Raw genomic sequence first — 17,261 nt, 5'->3', positions numbered from 1 at the left:
CATAGAAACAGGCATTTCAGCCCACCACTTCAATGCCAACCATCATTGCCTATCTATAGTAATCTCACCTGCCTGCACTAATTCCATATTTCTCTGTACCCTGCTGATTCAGGTGCCTTCCCAGATCCTTCTTACATTTTGCTACTGTTCATATCTCCACCACTTCCACTGGCAGTCCATTCTCCAGTTAACTACTCTGTGTGGTAGGGAAGAGGTTAATTTTCATTCATCTCCTCCCTCTCACCTTAAGCCTATACCTTCTAGTTTTAGATACCCCTACCAAAGGAAACAAACTAACTATCTGCCCTATCCATGTCTTTTACAATTTTATATAGCTCTATAATGTCACCTCTCTGCTTATTTTGCTTTGCGGAAGATAACTAATCCTATCCAATCTCTGTTTATAACTCAGGTCTTCCAACTCAGGCAACATCCTTGTGCATCTTTTCTGCACTCTCTCCAGTTTAAGTACATCTCTCCTGCAGTGTAGCAACCAGATCTACACACATTACCTGAAGTACAGCCCAACTAATACTTCATACAACTGTAACATGGCTCCCTTTGTGCATTCAGTGCCCTGGCAGATGAAAGCAAGCATGTAATACTCCTTCTTCACCACCCTGTCAACCTGAGTAGCCACTTTCAGAGAGCAAAGTATATTTACCCCTTGGTCTCTGCATTCATCAACACTCCCAAGGGCCTGCCATTCACAGCGCATGTCCTGCCCTAGGGAGATTCCATATTCACCTTCTGCTGTGCACATTGAATTTGCTATATGGTAACATATAGAAAACTACACCACATAAACAACCCTTTGGCCCATCTAGTCTGTGTTGAACCATTTAAACTGCCTAATTCCACTGACCTGCACCCGGACCATACCCCTGCCTACCCCTCCCATCCATGTACCTATCCAAACTTCTCTTCAATGTTGAAACAAAATCACAACCACTATTTGCGTTGGCAGCTCATTCCACAATCTCATTGCCCTCCGAATGAAGGAGTTTCCCCTCATATTCCCCTTAAACATTACGCCTTTTACCCTTAACCCATGCCCTCTAGTTGTTGTCTCACCCACATCAGTGGAAAAAGCCTGCTTGCATTTGCCCTATCTACACCCTTCATGATTTTGTATATGTCTATCAAATCTCCCCTCAATCTTCTACTTTCCAAGGAATAAAGTCCTAACCTGGTTCAATCTTTCTTTGTAACTCAGGTCTTCCAGTTCTGGCAGCATCCTTGTAAATTTTCTCTGTACTCTTTCAATCTTATTTACATTTTTCCTGTTGGTAAGGGACTAAAACTTCACCAACGTCTTAAACAACTTCAACATAACATCCTAACTCCTCAACTCAATACTTTGATTTATGAAGGCCATTTTACTAAAAGCTTGCGACCCTATCTACCTGTGATGCCACTTTCAATGAATTATGGACCTGCGTTACCAAATCCCTTTGTTCTACCACACCCCTCAGTACCCTACCGCTCATTGTGTAAGACCTGTCCTGGTTGGTCCTCCTAACGTACAACACCTCACACTTGTCTGCCTTAAATTCCATCTGCCACTTTTTAGCTAATTTTTCCAGCTGGTCCAAATCCCACTGCAAGCTTTGATAGTCTTCCTAGCTGTCCCCTACACATCCAGTCTTGGTGTCATCTGCATATTTGCTGATCCAGTTAACCATGTTATCATCTAGATCATTGACATAGATGACATACAACAATGTACCCAACACCAGTCCCTGTGGCACTCCACTTGACACAGGCTTCCAGTCAGAGAGGCAAGCATCTACTACTACTCTCTGCCGCCTTCTGCAAAGCCAATGTCTAATCCAGTTTACTATCTCATCTTGAATGCCAAAGGACTGAACCTCCTTGACCAACCACCCTTTCAGGCCCTTGTCAAATGCCTTGCTGAAGTCCATATAGACAACATCCAATGCCTTACCTTCATCAACTTTCCTGGTAACTTCCTCAAAAAAATCTATAAGATTGGTTAGACTCGGCACATCACATACAAAGCCATGTTGACTATCCCTAATCAATCGCTGTCTATCCAATTACTCATATATCCAATCCCTCAGAAGACAATCCAATAACATTCCCTCTATGAAACTGAATTTAGTGGATATTCCTAACATAGGGAGATTTCATTTTCATTTCTCCAAGTACCATTCCTTAAGTGGAATAGGGAATTTTAAGCGTCATTTAAAGCAGTTTTCAATAGTACGTTAGATAATAACAGCATGATTTATTATGTACTTGGTATGAAGATAAGCCTTAGAGTGCTGTTACTTGCAATGATTCATGTTTTCATAACTTGTGCTTCCGAGCATAAATATACACATGACATACTTGGGCAAGTTTCCACTGCTTAGCACTGATAGGAACCTCACATGTAGTTGGCAAAAACTGGAAACAGACTGCTCTGCGCTCTTTGAGACTGTTTGTAATTTATGCAACATTCACTGGTTACACACAAGGCCCAATGCCACCAATTCTGATTGGACTCATTGCTGGAGCTTTTGAACATAATTTCCACCAATTCTGTTTGGACTCATTGCTGGAGCTTTTGGCACATAATTTCCAAGTAACCCACATTCCAATCCTCACTAACTGTGTACATTGGCTGCCTGACAGTTCCATACTCATGACTCACCACCTTTCTGGTGAAATCAGAAGATGAATGCACTCCTTGCAACACAATTAGATAATTCTCCTGATAGTTCTCCCCTTGTCTGATATATTGATTACCAGTAAATAAAATTATTTTTAAAACACATCTAATCAGTTGGCCAGGTAATTTTCCTCTCAGGTTTTTCATTGCAGTCTTTGATAGATTTGTCCTTCATCCCTGATGAGCCCATGCCACACCAAGAAGATTGGTCACCCCACAAGGCATCTGTGTTGGTGAAAGGCCTTTGTAAAACTTACTGATTTCAAGTTGGACAGGAGTAAATCTAATATACCTTTGAGTAACTTTATTCCTTGCCCACAATGTACTGGCAATCAGTGATAGACAGCCTTTATTACTGGATGTGTTACCTTGTAATAATTTATTGCAATACCTTGCTGTTTTGGCTGATCCATAAAGCACAAATATTGCTACTTATTTCACTGCTACTCAGCTGGGCAGTAGCAGGTCAGTTTGTACTGAACTACTAGAAGAGAGTTCATCTAGTGAGACATTCTGGGGAGAACTGAAGAATAAGAATGATAAAATCGTTATGATGCTGTTATAGTTTTGACCTGCCAATAGGCATCAGGAGATGGAACAGCAGATATGTAGGTAGATTATGCAAAGATATGACAGTTGTTTAGTGAGCGAATCAGAATTGGGTTTATTGTCACAGACATGCCAACAAATTGGTTATATTGCTATGACATTACTGTGCAAGGTGTAAAAATTACGATGTTTCAAAAAATAAATAGAGCAAAAGATGAATAATGAGGTAGTGTTCATGGGTCCGTGGACCATTTAGAAATCAGGAAGAGTGGAAGAAGCTACTTAAATTTCCCAAAATTGACCAGAACGCCCTTAGTGCTAAATGGTAGAATTAGTTACAGTTGGTGGATCCGGGAAGGTTTATCGACAAGTGTATTTGTAGTTGAACGAAGGAAAGGGTGATACTGGGCCTTCTATTGGAAAATTAGTCTAGTCAGATGATCGGAGTTTCAGTGGGAGAGTGTTTTAGAAACAGTGATCATAACTCCACAAATATTAAGATATTAACTATTAAGACAGTTATGGATAAGGACAGGACTGGAGTTCGGGGAGGGGGGGAAGACTGATTACAGTAGATTACACAGGAACTGGGGAGAACAGATTGGAAGCAGCTGTTAAAGTCCATATCTGACATGTGGGAGTCTAAAATTTAAAAGCCAGCTGGTCAGCTCTTCTGAGGAAGAAATCTTCTGAGGTGGATGCAAGAAACTTAAATGATGAGAAGTTACTCAGAAAGAGAAAGGAAGATTACGTAAGGATTAGGAAGAGCAATCTAAATGAAATTATTAAGAACTTAAACAGTGAGTTAGGTCTTGAAATATCCCTGCTGAGCAGGATTTATTGTATGCATAGGTTAACAGCAAGAGATTTGGTTTGGGAGAAGATAGGACTAGTCAGAAGCAAAGGAGGGAATTTATGCTTGGAGCCAGGATTTAGGTGTGGTACCGAATGAGTACTTGCACTGGTATTCACCAAGGAGAAGGACGTGAAGGACATTAGAGAAGGGGTATGCTGATATTCTAAAGCATGTTGATATAAAAGAAGAGGTACTGGGTCTTTTGAAGAACATTTAAGGTGGTTTGTTCCCAAGGCCTAATGGGCTTTATCACAGGTTACTGGCAATAGCAAGAGATAAAATTTCTGGGGCCTTGACACAGATCCTTTAACCACAGGCAAAATCCCAGAGGACTGGGGAGAAGCAAATATTGTTCCTCTGTTTAAGACAGGCGGTAGGGAGAAACCAGGATATCATAGGCCAATGGACCTAACATCAGTGATAGGGAAATTATTGGAGAAGCTTCTTAAGGATTTACTCCTACCTAGAAAAGCATTAACTTATTAGTAATAGTCAGCATGCTTTTGAACAGAAGAAGTCATGGATTATAAACTTGATTATAATGAGGGGGTGACAAAGATGTTGCATTTGTTTTACTAAACATTTGACAAGGTCCCTCTGATAGACTAATCCAGAAGATCAGGGCATATGTTTGATTGGATTCAAAATCAACTTGACCAGAGAAGACAGGAGAGTCGTGGGAAGTGTTATTCTGGCCAGTGTTGTTCCACAGGGATTATTGCTAGGACCTCTCTTGTTTATATATAAATGATTTAGATGAAAATGTTGATGAGCTGATCAGTAAGTTTGCAAACAATGCAAACGTTGTCAGAGTTGTGAATTGTGAACCAGGTTGTCAGTGAATAAAGTGACATACACTTTATACAAGTGACATACAAGTGACATGCTGCAGTGTTTGATGGTTGAATTGTTATTGCTCTATTTCAGAATGATCTATGGTTGTATTATTATGGCTCTATTTCAACCATAGAACACTACAGTGTAGAAACATACCCTTCAGCCCATCTAGTCTGTGATGAACAAGTAATCTGCCTAGTCCCGTCAACCTCCACACAGTCCTCCATACCCCTCCCATCCATGCCCAAATTTCTCTTAAATGTTGAAATAGAACCCACATCCACCACTTCCACTGGCAGACCGTTCCATACTCTCACTACCCTCTAAGTGACGAAGTTCCCCCTCATGTTCCCCTTTCACCTTTCACCCTCAATCTCTAGCTCATGGGTCACATCTAGCTATGGTCAGATGGAGTTTAATCTGAAGAAATGTAAAGTGTTGCACTTTGGGAGAACAAAAGTAAGAGGAAAGTATTCAGTAAATGAGGAGCACTTAAGTACAGAGTGATCTTGGGATGCAAGTCGTAGCTTCCTCAATATTGCAGCAGACGTAGATAAGTAGGTAAATGTGGTGTATAGCATACTGACCTTCATCGTTTGGGATGTTGAGCATAAAAGTAGGAAAGTCATATGTAAAACCTTGGTTAGGCCTAATCTGGAATACTGGGTGCAGTTCTGGTCACCACAATACATTGCAGGAAGGATGTGGAGGGATTGGAGAAGAGGTGCATCTGGAAAAGGGAGTATTAGAGACTGGTCAAATTTGAATTGTTCTCCCTGGAGCACAGAAGGCTGAGGGGTGACCTGATAGAAATAAATAACATTTTGAGCAGAATAGAACAGAATGTATTGTTCCCAAGAACTAGAGGGCAGACATTTAAAGCGAGAGGGAGAAAGGATCAAGGAGAGTTGCAAGACAGATATTTTTAGCAGTGACTGCTTTTGGGTTGTGGTGGAAGCAAATAAAACAGGAGCATTTCAAAAACATGTAGTTAGGCAGATTGACAGGTAAGGAACAAAGAGAGAGGGATTGGATGCAGGCAGACAGGATTGATTTAATTAGCATCACGGTTGGCAAAGACATTATGGGCTGAATGGCCTATTCCTGTTCTGTACTGTTCTATGTTCTAAAAATGCACTAAACTAGCGAAGTAGGAGATACACCTCACAGCTGCAATTATACTGCAAATCAAAACAACCTCAGAGGGAGGTCTTTGCTAGCAGAGAATAATGATTAGCTGCGCTGAACATAATACAGCTGTTACTCTGGCACGAAAGATGATCTACACTTAACCAACATGACAAACCTCACATGGAAATCAATGAGATTTCAAGTGCATACTGACAGTGATTTACCAGCAACAAAATGCATTGTGTTCAATAATGTATCGGTGTGTAGATCCCATCTCAGACTGAAAATGAGACGCAAGAGCTTTGTAATTAATCAGTGGGAACAGTGGGAAGTTATTGCGGAGATCCATTGGTATATCAGTAACAAAGCTGCTGTAATAAAGGAATGAACCCTCTTAAGTACATTTTTTGTGGCTTTATGCCTACAGTGATTTCTTTCCTTACTGTAGGCGAATGACTTGTTATGGACAATTTCATAAATGCAGGCAGGTATATCCAGCACATTCAAATTGCCTTTCTTCATGCATGACACAGGATATTGCAATTGTTAAATGGATAACTTAGTTCCATAGGATTGCACAGAACATACACCACAAACACTATCCATAGGATTATGAGAATATACAGCACAAACACTATTCCATAGGATTATGAGAAAATACAGCACGAACACTATGCCAAAAGATTACACAGAATATATACCACAAACACTATTCCATAGGATTATGCAGAATATACAGCACAAATACTATTCCATAGGATTATGTATGCACCACAAACACCATTCCATAGGATTATGCAGACTATGCAGCACAAACACTATGCCAGTGCGCATGATCCTCATAGCCTCCTACTGACATTTCTCATTTAAATCTATCAGTGCTTATCCAACTGGTCCTTAAATTGGGAAACCAGTGATTGCAAATACTGGAACCTGGAGCAACTTAGAATCTGCTGGAGGAACTCAGTGAGACAAGCAGTATCTATGGGAGGAAAGAAATTGTTGACATTTCAATTTGAAAAGCTGCATAAGATCCTCAAATCATCTACACTATTTGCTTCAGTCACTGACTGTGGAAGTGATTGCTTCATTCTCCTTGCTTTTTTGTAAAGAAGGTTTCTCTGAATTCCCTTTTGGATTTCTTTGTATTATATTGGAAATAAAACTAATGGACTTTTGCTTCTCCCCCATAAGTTGAAATATCCTCTTTATATTCATGCTAACAAAACCTTGGATTATTTTTTAAAAACTTCAGGCTCAAGAAAAAGGATTTCAGACTGTTTACCCTTTCCTGATATATATAGCCTTGTTTTGATGGTATCATCCTTGGAAGTCCTTCCTTTACGCAGTCTAGTGTCTCTCTATTCCTTCCAGAAAATGGTGAATAGAACTGTGTATATAGCACTCTAAGTATGGTCTTGTCAAGGTTTGACAATGATTGTATGTACACTTGGTGACCTCTTCATTAAGTACACCTTGGAAATGTAAATATCTAATCAGCCAATCATGTGACAGCAACACAGTGCATAAAATCATGCAGACGTGGTCAAGAAGTCAGATGTTGTCCACCCTAAAGATCAGAATGGGGAAGAAATGTGGTCTAAGTGACTTTGACCATGGAACGAACGTTTGAGTATCTCCGAAACTGCTGATCTCCTGGGATTTTCACACAAATTTAAAGTGGATGGGCTACAGCAGCAGAAGAGGACAAACGTACACTCAGTGGCCACTTTATTAGGTACCTCCTGTAGGTTCTCCGCTTTTCAATCCATATTCTCTCCATCTTTGGTTTCTGTTCTCAAGAAGGTGAAGGACTCTCAGACTTTTTTAAATCTTTTAACCTTTAAGTGTTCTATCAAACTGAGGCAGCTAGCTGCTTCTACATCAGTCTTGCCTTAAAGCACATGGCACCTGCTTCTGCCAGAAGATCATGGGATCAGAGGCTGAAGGATGGAAACCAGGTCAATATTTTTGTAATGTCAGAATGTTGCATAACAAAAGATAGAAGAGTAATGCATAGGAACATGTCATAGAGTAATAGAATAGTACAGCACATAAACAGTCCCTTTGGCCCAGCTCGTCCATGCTGAACCATTTAAACTGTCTTGTCCCATTGACCTGCACCTGGACCATAGCTCTCCATACCCCTCCCATCCATGTTCCTATCCAAGTTTATCTTAAATATTGAAATCAGCCCTACATTCACCACTTGCAGCCCATTCCACATTCTCACTACTGCCTGAGGGAAGTAGTTCCCTCTCAGGTTCTACTTAAACATTTCACCAATTACCCTTAACCCATGACCTCTAGTAGAAATCTCACCCAACTTCAGTGGAAGAAGCCTGCTTGGATTTACCCGATCTACAGGCCTCATAATTTGGTATACTTCAATCCAATCTCCCCTCAGTCCTTTGCAATCTAGGGAACAACTTCTCCCTGTAACTTAGGTCCTCAGTTCCTGGCAAGATCCCTTTAAATTTTCTCTGGACTCCCAGACCCCTCTGTCCTGTTGCACTACTCAGTGCCCTACTATTCATCATACATCCCATCCTGATTTGTCCTTGCAAGGTGCAGCTGCTCACATTAGTAAGCGTCAAATTCCATCTGCCATTTGTCATCCCATATTTCCACCCGGTCCGGATCCCGCTGCAAGCCATGAAAGCCTTCCTTGCTGTCTACCTCACCCTTAATCTTGGTGTCGTCTGCCAATTTGCTGATCCAGTTAACCACATTATTGTCCAGAACATTGATATAGACGCCAAACAACAATGGACCCAGCACCATTCCCTGCAGCACTCCACTAGTCACAGGCTTCCCGTCAGAGGGGCGATCATCTACTGGCATTCTCTGGCTTCTTCCACAAAGCCAAAGGCTAATCCAATTTTCTACCTCATCTTGAACACCAAGCAACTGAACTTTCTTGACCAAACTCCCATATGCAACCTTGACAAATGCCCTGCTGAAGTCCATGTAGATAACATCCACTGCATTGCCTTCATCAACTTTCCTGGTAACATCCTCAAAAAATTTTAAGATTGAACTGCTGCACACAAAGCCATGCTGACTATCCCCAATTAATCCCTGCCTATTCAAATACTCATAGATCCAGTCTCTTAAAATACATTCCAGTAACTTTCCCACTACTGATGTCAGGCTGACTGGCATATAATTTCCTGGTTTATTCTTAGAGCCTTTCCTAAACAACAGAACCTTCGAACATAAGAAATAGGAGCAAGAGTAGGCTATCCGGCCTGTTGAACCTGCTCCACATTTCAATAAGATCATGGCTGAACAGAACAACGTTAGCTATCCTCCAATCCTCCGGCACCTCAGCTGTCGTAAAGGATAATTTAAATACCTCTGCTGGGGACACTGCAGTTTCCTGCAGGATCTGACGGAACACCTTGTCAAGCCCTGGGAATTTATCTACACTAATTTGTCTCAAGACAGCACACTCTCTCATTGCAACTTCTATGTACTTGTAGTGTTCTCGCTCAGGTGTAAGAGAACGCTGAACTAAACACCAAGGTAAACCGTAGTCAATGAAAACAGGATCGCAGTAAGATTAACCATTTACTGTTCACTCTTCCATATTAACGTATGGTGAAAACTGTTGATAAAACAATACAAGATTTGTACAGTATTTGTTTCCTTCTTGATATCACATTTACATCATAAATACTTGCAAAAGTAAACTACAACATCTACATTACATTAAAATGCAGCATACAGTCAGAATCTACCTACGCCATTGACTGCTTTAAATACACTTCAACACAAACTATCCGCAACTCTTTATCTAACGAAAACATAAACCTTATCAACCGTCATTACTTTTAACAGAATCAGCGTTAACATTTTAATTCAACACATCGATTATCTCATGAACTTACGGCGTTGCTTCACTGAGTTTCTAGTGCGAAACTTTTCTTGCGCTGATCCTGCACATGTGAGCCCCCTCCTTCCCGTTTCTCCAAACCGGTATTTTCCCACAAGACGCGGCGAAACCGGATGTGACGTCATCGCATGCCGCGATATATCACAGACAATGAATTTACTTTAAACAATCCTAACTTTAACTAAAAAATGCTAACAAACGAATTACTAAAGCGAAAATATTATAAACTAAACAAATGCCATAAAGGCAACACAGTACTGATTAAGGAAACTTCTCTGACCACATTTGACAAATTCTAACCCATCTAGTCCTTTTACAATTTGGGAGTCCCAGTCAATATGAGGAAAGTTAAAATCACCTACTATAACAACCTTATGTTTCTAGCAACTGTCTCTGCATCTCTCTACAAATTTGTTCCTCTAAATCCTGCAGACTGTTGGGTGGTCTGTAATATCGCCCCATTAACGTGGTCATGCCTCTCTTATTCCTCAGTTCCACCCATAAAGCTTGACTAGACAACTTCTCCAGTCTGTCCTGACCAAGCACTGCCACGTCATTTTCCCTGATTAGTAACGCCACCCCTCCCACTCTATCACATCTAAAGCAAAGGAACCCTGGAATATTGAGCTACCATTCCTGCCCCTCCTGCAACCAAGTCTCACTAATGGCTACAGTATCATAATTCCATATGCTGATCCACTCCCTGAGCTCATATGCCTTTTGCACAATACTTCTTACATTAAAATATATGCAACCATTAACATTAGTCCCTCCATGCTCAACTTTTTGTTTCCTGACTTTAAGGTCTTAATAACATTTTTCTCCACAATGATTTTACTATCTGTTCTGCCACTCTGGTTCCCATCCCCCTGCAACTCTAATTTAACCCCCCCCCCCCCCCATGCAGTACTAGCAAACCTTCCCACTAGGATATTCGTCCCCCTCCAGTTCAGGTGTAAACCATCTCTTCTGTACAGGTCCCACCTTCCCTGGAAGAGAGCCCAATGATCCAAAAATCTGAAGACCACCCTCCTAAACCAACTCCTTAGTCATGTGTTAAATTGTATAATCTTCCTAGTTCTGGCCTCACTAGCACGTGGCAGGGGTAGCAATCCTGAGATCATAACTCTGGAGGTCCTGTCCTTCAACTTAACACCTAATTTCCTGAACTCACTTTGCAGAACCACATCCCTCTTCCTGCCAATTTCATTGGTTCTTTTAATAGACCGCAACCTCTGGCTGCTGTCCCTCCTACTTATGAAAGCAGAGGACTCAATCTAAGATGTCCCAAACCATGGCAGCCAGGAGGCAGCATACCATCGGGGAATCTCTTTCTTGTCCACAGAACCACCTTTCTGTTCCTCTATTACCACAGCTCGTCTCTTCCTCCTCCTTCCCTTCTGAGTCACAGAGCACCAGAAACCTGACTGCTGTGACTTTCCTTTTTTAGGTCATCCTCCCCCAACAATATCCAAAGTGGTATACCTGTTGTTGAGAGGGATGGCCACACGGTTACTCTGCACTGGCTGCTCATCCCCTTTCACCGTCCTGACTGTCACTCAGTTTCCTGTGTCCTGTACCTTGGCTGTATCTGCTTCTCTATTTGTCCTGTCTTTCACCCCTCAGCCTCCCGAATGATCCGGGCTTCATCCATTTCCATCTTCAACTCCTTAACATAGAGTGTTAGAAGCTGTAGCTGGATTCACTCCTTGCAGGTGAAGTCAGGGAAACTGGCGGTCTCCCTGCCTTCCCACATCCTGCAAGAGGACCATTCCTCTACTACATCCCTACTGCTCCAGCTGTGCAAGTATAAAGAAGCAAACAATAAATAAAATGAAAAAAATCTACCTACAGCTTTTTGCTTTTTCTCACTCAAGCCTCTCCTTGCTGAAGAGCTGAAGGCTCAAAATCCCCACTCGAACACTGCGGCCCACGATATTGTATCCAACTAATTAAAATAGTAACTAAATTCCTAACTATGCTAATGCCTTCTGCTTAATGTCCATATTCCTCCATTTTCTGCACATTAATGTGCTTATCTTACAGCCTCCTGCATGCCTCTATCACTTTTGCGTCCACCACCCCTAGCAGTGAATTCAATTTTGGATATGTTGTTAAATCAAGGCTGCCTAACCCTCCCTGATGGATGTAATTACAACCATTGGTACTTTGGAAGGGATTTGCCCTGTAATATTACTGGATCGAGTTTAGTGGAAGTCAGACAAAGATCATGTTCATCATTGCTTTTCATTGAATGTGGGTCTTTGCAAATTGACTGCTGCACCTTCCCCATTTTGCAGTGCTGAGTTCATTAAAGCTTTCTGAGAGGAATATTGTTTTATAAGAAGAAAAAGCACCCAGAATCACAACATACCCAGAATGCTAGATGAGCTCAGCAGCTCAGGCTGCATCTGTGTACGGGAATAAACAATTTGTTTTGGCCTCTTGGCCCCTTGAATTCTCAGGGTATTCCAATTGATTCTGTTACCCATTTATTCCCCTGTAATCTGTTCTTTCACACTTGTCTTCTCCTGATTTGCCTGTCTACAATTTGTAGAAATAAATTAATCTATATCTATGTCTTTGGGATAAGGGAAGAGCTTAATGAGAGAGATTAGTTCAATTTGTCACATGTACATCAAAGCACATTGTAAAATGTATTGTTTGCACCATATCAAATCAGTAAAGATTGTGCTGGGCAGCCCTCAAGTGTCACCATGCTTCTGCAGCTCAGTAATCCTAAACAGGCGTCTTTGGAATGTGGGAGGCAACCGGAGCACCCAGAGGAAACCCACGTAGTCACGGGGAGAACATAGAAACACCTTACAGGCAGCAGCAGGAATCAAGCCCCAATCTTCCACATGAGACAGTGAAGCGTAGCACTGACCGCTGTGCTTCTGTACCACCCCACAAGGAAGAAGCCTGAGCATCTGGGGTAAGCCCACAACATCCAAATCCCACAGAGCACCCAAAGCCAGAATTGAGCCTGGAATTGTAGGTCACCTGAATTGTGTGCACTAGCTGCGTGCCACTGTTTTCTCAAAGGCTTGAGTATACTACCCAGACTAGTGCTTGTGTGCATTGCTGTCAGAACGCTGCACTGTGGTGTTAAATCAAGGCCCCATCCTCCCTCCCTGGCCAATGGACAGTGTACTATGGACACTACTGAACAGGAGTTGACCTGATGTCCTGCTCAATAATAATGGCCACTGGAGTTCTCTCTTCAGCATTGCAGTAGTGTGTCTGTCAGATGTGTCAGCAATAAAACGAGAAATGTTCAGCAGGTCAATCAACACCCGTAGAGAGAAAAACAGCATCACAAATCATTGGAGTAGGAAAGTGAGTAGGCCTGGCCTCATGGCCAAAATCTTAACATACTCTGACAGATTCCTTACCAATCTTTCGGGCAATATCTTACTGCCCGACATCTAATTTTTGAGGAGAGGTTGGTTGGTTTTAGTGCTCTGTTTCCTGGTGTCTGACTTTCAAGGGGCAGAATGTCTGTGGGCTTTCACCCTTTCATTCACTGTGTTGGTGCAATAAGAGAATGGTCAGTAACCAAAGGGCACAGAGTTTAATTGCATGAGCAAATGGGGAGGCTGTCTTTAGAACTGCAATGGGATAGATTGAGTGAATGGACAGATGAAAGAAAGTTGATAATTTTCCAGAGAAGATTGGATTTGATGGCGTGGGGTGAGGGGTAGGGGGAATTGTAAAAAGTTATAGGAGAGAAGGAGCATCTACTTGGAAAGCTCATTCAAAAGTTGGCACAATCATAATGGGTTAAACAGCCTCCGATCGTGCTGTAGGCTTCTGTGATTTTTCTTTAGGAGTAAGAGGTGCAGTTTCTTGCCCACATTAAGCTGAAGTCAATATTCAGAACATTCGAAGCGCTGACTTTCAACATGATTATCAAACCTTCATTCCCATTACCTTTACTGAACCCAATTTCTGCTCAAGGTCGGACTATTCGGCAATATCATTAACTATACCTTCCAACATTGCCTTGTTCAAGTCAATAAACTCATGCAGAGAACAGCAAGTACTGCTCTTTCCTTCCAGTGCAAAGACATTGCAGAGTGCTTGATAGAATTTTCAGAGTTGAGTAATTACTGGCACTCAATGGCACTGATATTTATCTACTGGAAACATTTAGTTTATCTTATCTGCTGATGGGTATAAAAATATCTGATCTTTAACTCTAAGCAGTGATGCATCTGTTAAAGGAGAACACTCCTTGGATGTCATTACTCTAACCCATTCTTTCAAATTGCATTCTCTATCCATGACTACGGGTCATATTTCTTTAGACTGAGCAGTTGGTATCATCACAGTTCCTACAATCCTAAAGGGTACATTTTTTTAAAAAAAAGAGTTGCTTTCTTTTTCTCTGATCCTCTTCCTTCGTATTCTAAAGCTGCTCGCCTTCTATGCCTTGGCAATTCAATGCTTATCTAGACAATTATGAGAAACTGTGAGAGCACCTGCCTTCATCATTCTAGTTTCCAATCACCCACTGGCTGAAAACATACTTCTTCAGATTCTCTTTAACCTCTTTCCTCTCACACTAAGCCTATGCCTCCTGATTTGTTATGGGGGTGAGGTTTGCTACTATCTACCCTATCAATGCCCTCATTATTTTGTATCCCTAGTCTCCTCTGTTCCAAGGAAAACGACCCTAGTCTATATTACTGAAACACCTCATACCAAGAAGGTTCTAGCCAATCTCCCGTGCAAACACACCTTTCCTATAGAGTGGCAACCAGAACTGTACTGTGGTGTTAGGGAAATTTTATTTCCACATCACTCGGACCCAGGTATTCAAGAGACTCTTTATTTTATGTGACATGGAAAGCTGTCCCTCCTACGAGCAGCAACTCTGCCTTTGGTTACAGGGAGTTCCTTTAAATAACATACAGGACATGCAAGCTGCAAGGTTACACATTTTAACAAGAATAATAGTTAGTCATAAAACAGGAACTTTGCCCCAGACATTGTTCAACCTAAAAGCACTCAAGTCACATAGTCTTGTGGTTTATAATCGTAGGCTAAAGAGCAGTACCTGATTTCTGCTGACCTGTGCATAGAGCAGTGCAGACATGTGCATAGAGCAGTGCAGACATGCAATTCTATTGTCGCACAAAGGTATGAACCCCTAGTCTGGCAAAATCCCTCCGCATGTGACCTAACCAATGTTTCATATCAGTTTATCATAACCCTGCTGCTCAATCAGTTGAGTGTGAAAGGTCCCACCGTACTATTCTGGAATAAAGCAGGGGAGTTATTCCTGCAGCTCTGGCCAATGGTTACTCAACCATTAACATTAGTGTGATACCTGGTCATTATCACATTGTTAGTTGTGTGAACCAGTTGTGTACACATTGGCTGCAACATTTCCAAAAGTGTTTACTCCATAAAGGTACTTCGTTGGTACAAGGTGTATTTAGATGTCCTGAAGGGATGTGGAAGGGGCTTCTGAGATACAGGTGTCTTTCTAACCCAGGATGAAACAATTTGCATAATTATCTCTCACTCATTGTAGCTGAACTTTGTCACCTACTCTTTTTTGAAGAACTTTCAAAACATATTCCAAAATATAAACATCTCTTGTCAAGAGCTTGTGATTGGAGGTCTGCCACTTGTTATCTTAAATTTCAGTTGAAACATTTGGTATAGTTATAGAGAGAATTCATGTTTTGTCATGGCTTATTAGCCTTTCCTGTTCAAATTGATAAGTGTCAGTGCCATCTACAAAGAATGACAGTCACAATAATATATCCCTAAACTCCTTTCTCTAGCAATTATAGTCTTATTATGTTAAGCAATTGCTCTTTAATGAATGCTGACATTCACTTTTGCCAGTTCAATTCTGTTTATAATGTAAAATCAATTGTTTGGCAGGATTTGATCTCACCAATTAGGGAAGGAAAATTAGAGCTAGGTTTTCATAATTCCGTGAGTGAATAGGGGAGTGAAAGATAAATAAAAGAGATTTTGCAGATGCTGGAAATCCAGAGGAACACAGACAAAGTGCTGGAGAAATTCAGCAGGTCAGGCAGCATCTGTGAAAATGAATGACCAGTTAACGTTATGGGCTGGTCCACCTGCCGGAAGTGTAATTTCCCGCTGGCCAACCATTTCAATTCCTATTCGCATTCCCATTCTGACTTGTCAGTCCATGGTCTCCTCTTCTGCCAGAATAAGGGCACTCTCAGGGTGGAGGAGCAACACCTCATTCCAACCAGGTAGCCTCCATCCTGATGGCATGAACGTCAATTTCCCCTTCTGGCAATTTTTTATTCTTTTCCCCTCCCCTTCCCTCATCTTCTATTCCCCACTCCGATCTCTTACCTTTTCTCCTTGCCTGCCTATCACCTGCCCCAAGTGTCCATCCTTCTTCCCTTTCTCCCATGGTTCACTTTCCTCTCCAATCAGATTCCTTCTTCTGCAGCCTTTCCCACCCACCTGGCTGCACCTATCACCTTCTCGCTTGCCCTCCTTTTTATTCTGGCATCTTCCCCCTTCCTTGCCAGTCCTGAAGAAGGGTCTTAACCCGAAACATCAGCTGTTTATTCATATTCACAGATGCTGCACGACCTGCTGAGTTCCTCCAGCTTTTTCTGTGTGTTGGAATGAAAGGTAAATGATTGTCTGATTGCTGGGGTGTGTCATGAATGAAATAATGGATGGTCTTAAATGAACAGCATGAATTAAATAATTATCACTTAAGTATTAGTGTCCTGCAGGCAGATCTCAGGGTGTGTGAAGCTCGTTTCAACAAATTATGGCAAATCATTTTAAGGCCATTTTCTAAAGAGTGTTTATGCTGACTTACCCTCTGAATAATAAGATCAGGATAGGAGAATGTTTCCTGAGTCCAAGAGCAGAATTTGTTTTATTTTTAAAAACAAGCCCTGTGGCCATTCCTCTCAGTTATCACTTTGCATTCTGTTGAGGGGGAAAGCTGCAGCGACCGGGGCTCTGGTACTGAGTCTGAAGCTGTGGCTCGGAAGGGAAGTGGGGTGGGAGAAGAGGACTGCAGTAGTGACAGGAGTTTCCAGCGCTAGAGGTGTAGAAATGCAATTCTGTGGATGCGATAGAGATACCAGGATGGTATGTGGCCTCCCAGGTGCCTGGGGTGTCTCGGATCGTCCACGGTATTCTAAAGGGGCAGGGTGAGCATCTAAAAGTCTTGCTACATATTGGTAGGAAAAGGGAGGAGGTCCTGAAGAGCGAATTTAGGGAGGGGGTAAAAAGCTAAAAAGCAGAACTTCCAGGGTAGTAATCTCTGGATTGCTGCTTGTGCCACACAC

At 41.8% G+C, this 17,261-nt stretch overlaps 1 protein-coding gene across 14 annotated transcripts in view; it reads left to right on the top strand.

Annotated features, from left to right (window-relative positions):
• LOC140728571 (receptor-type tyrosine-protein phosphatase mu-like) overlaps window positions 1–17,261 on the top strand; it is a 994,862-nt gene that overhangs the window by 841,064 nt on the left and 136,537 nt on the right. The gene's annotated exons all lie outside the window — the stretch shown is intronic.

This window comes from Hemitrygon akajei, chromosome 1 (assembly GCF_048418815.1).
Source record: "Hemitrygon akajei chromosome 1, sHemAka1.3, whole genome shotgun sequence".
Lineage (NCBI taxonomy): Eukaryota > Metazoa > Chordata > Chondrichthyes > Myliobatiformes > Dasyatidae > Hemitrygon > Hemitrygon akajei.
The sequence above is the reverse complement of the archived record's forward strand: the minus strand, read 5'-3'. Positions and strand labels throughout refer to the sequence as shown.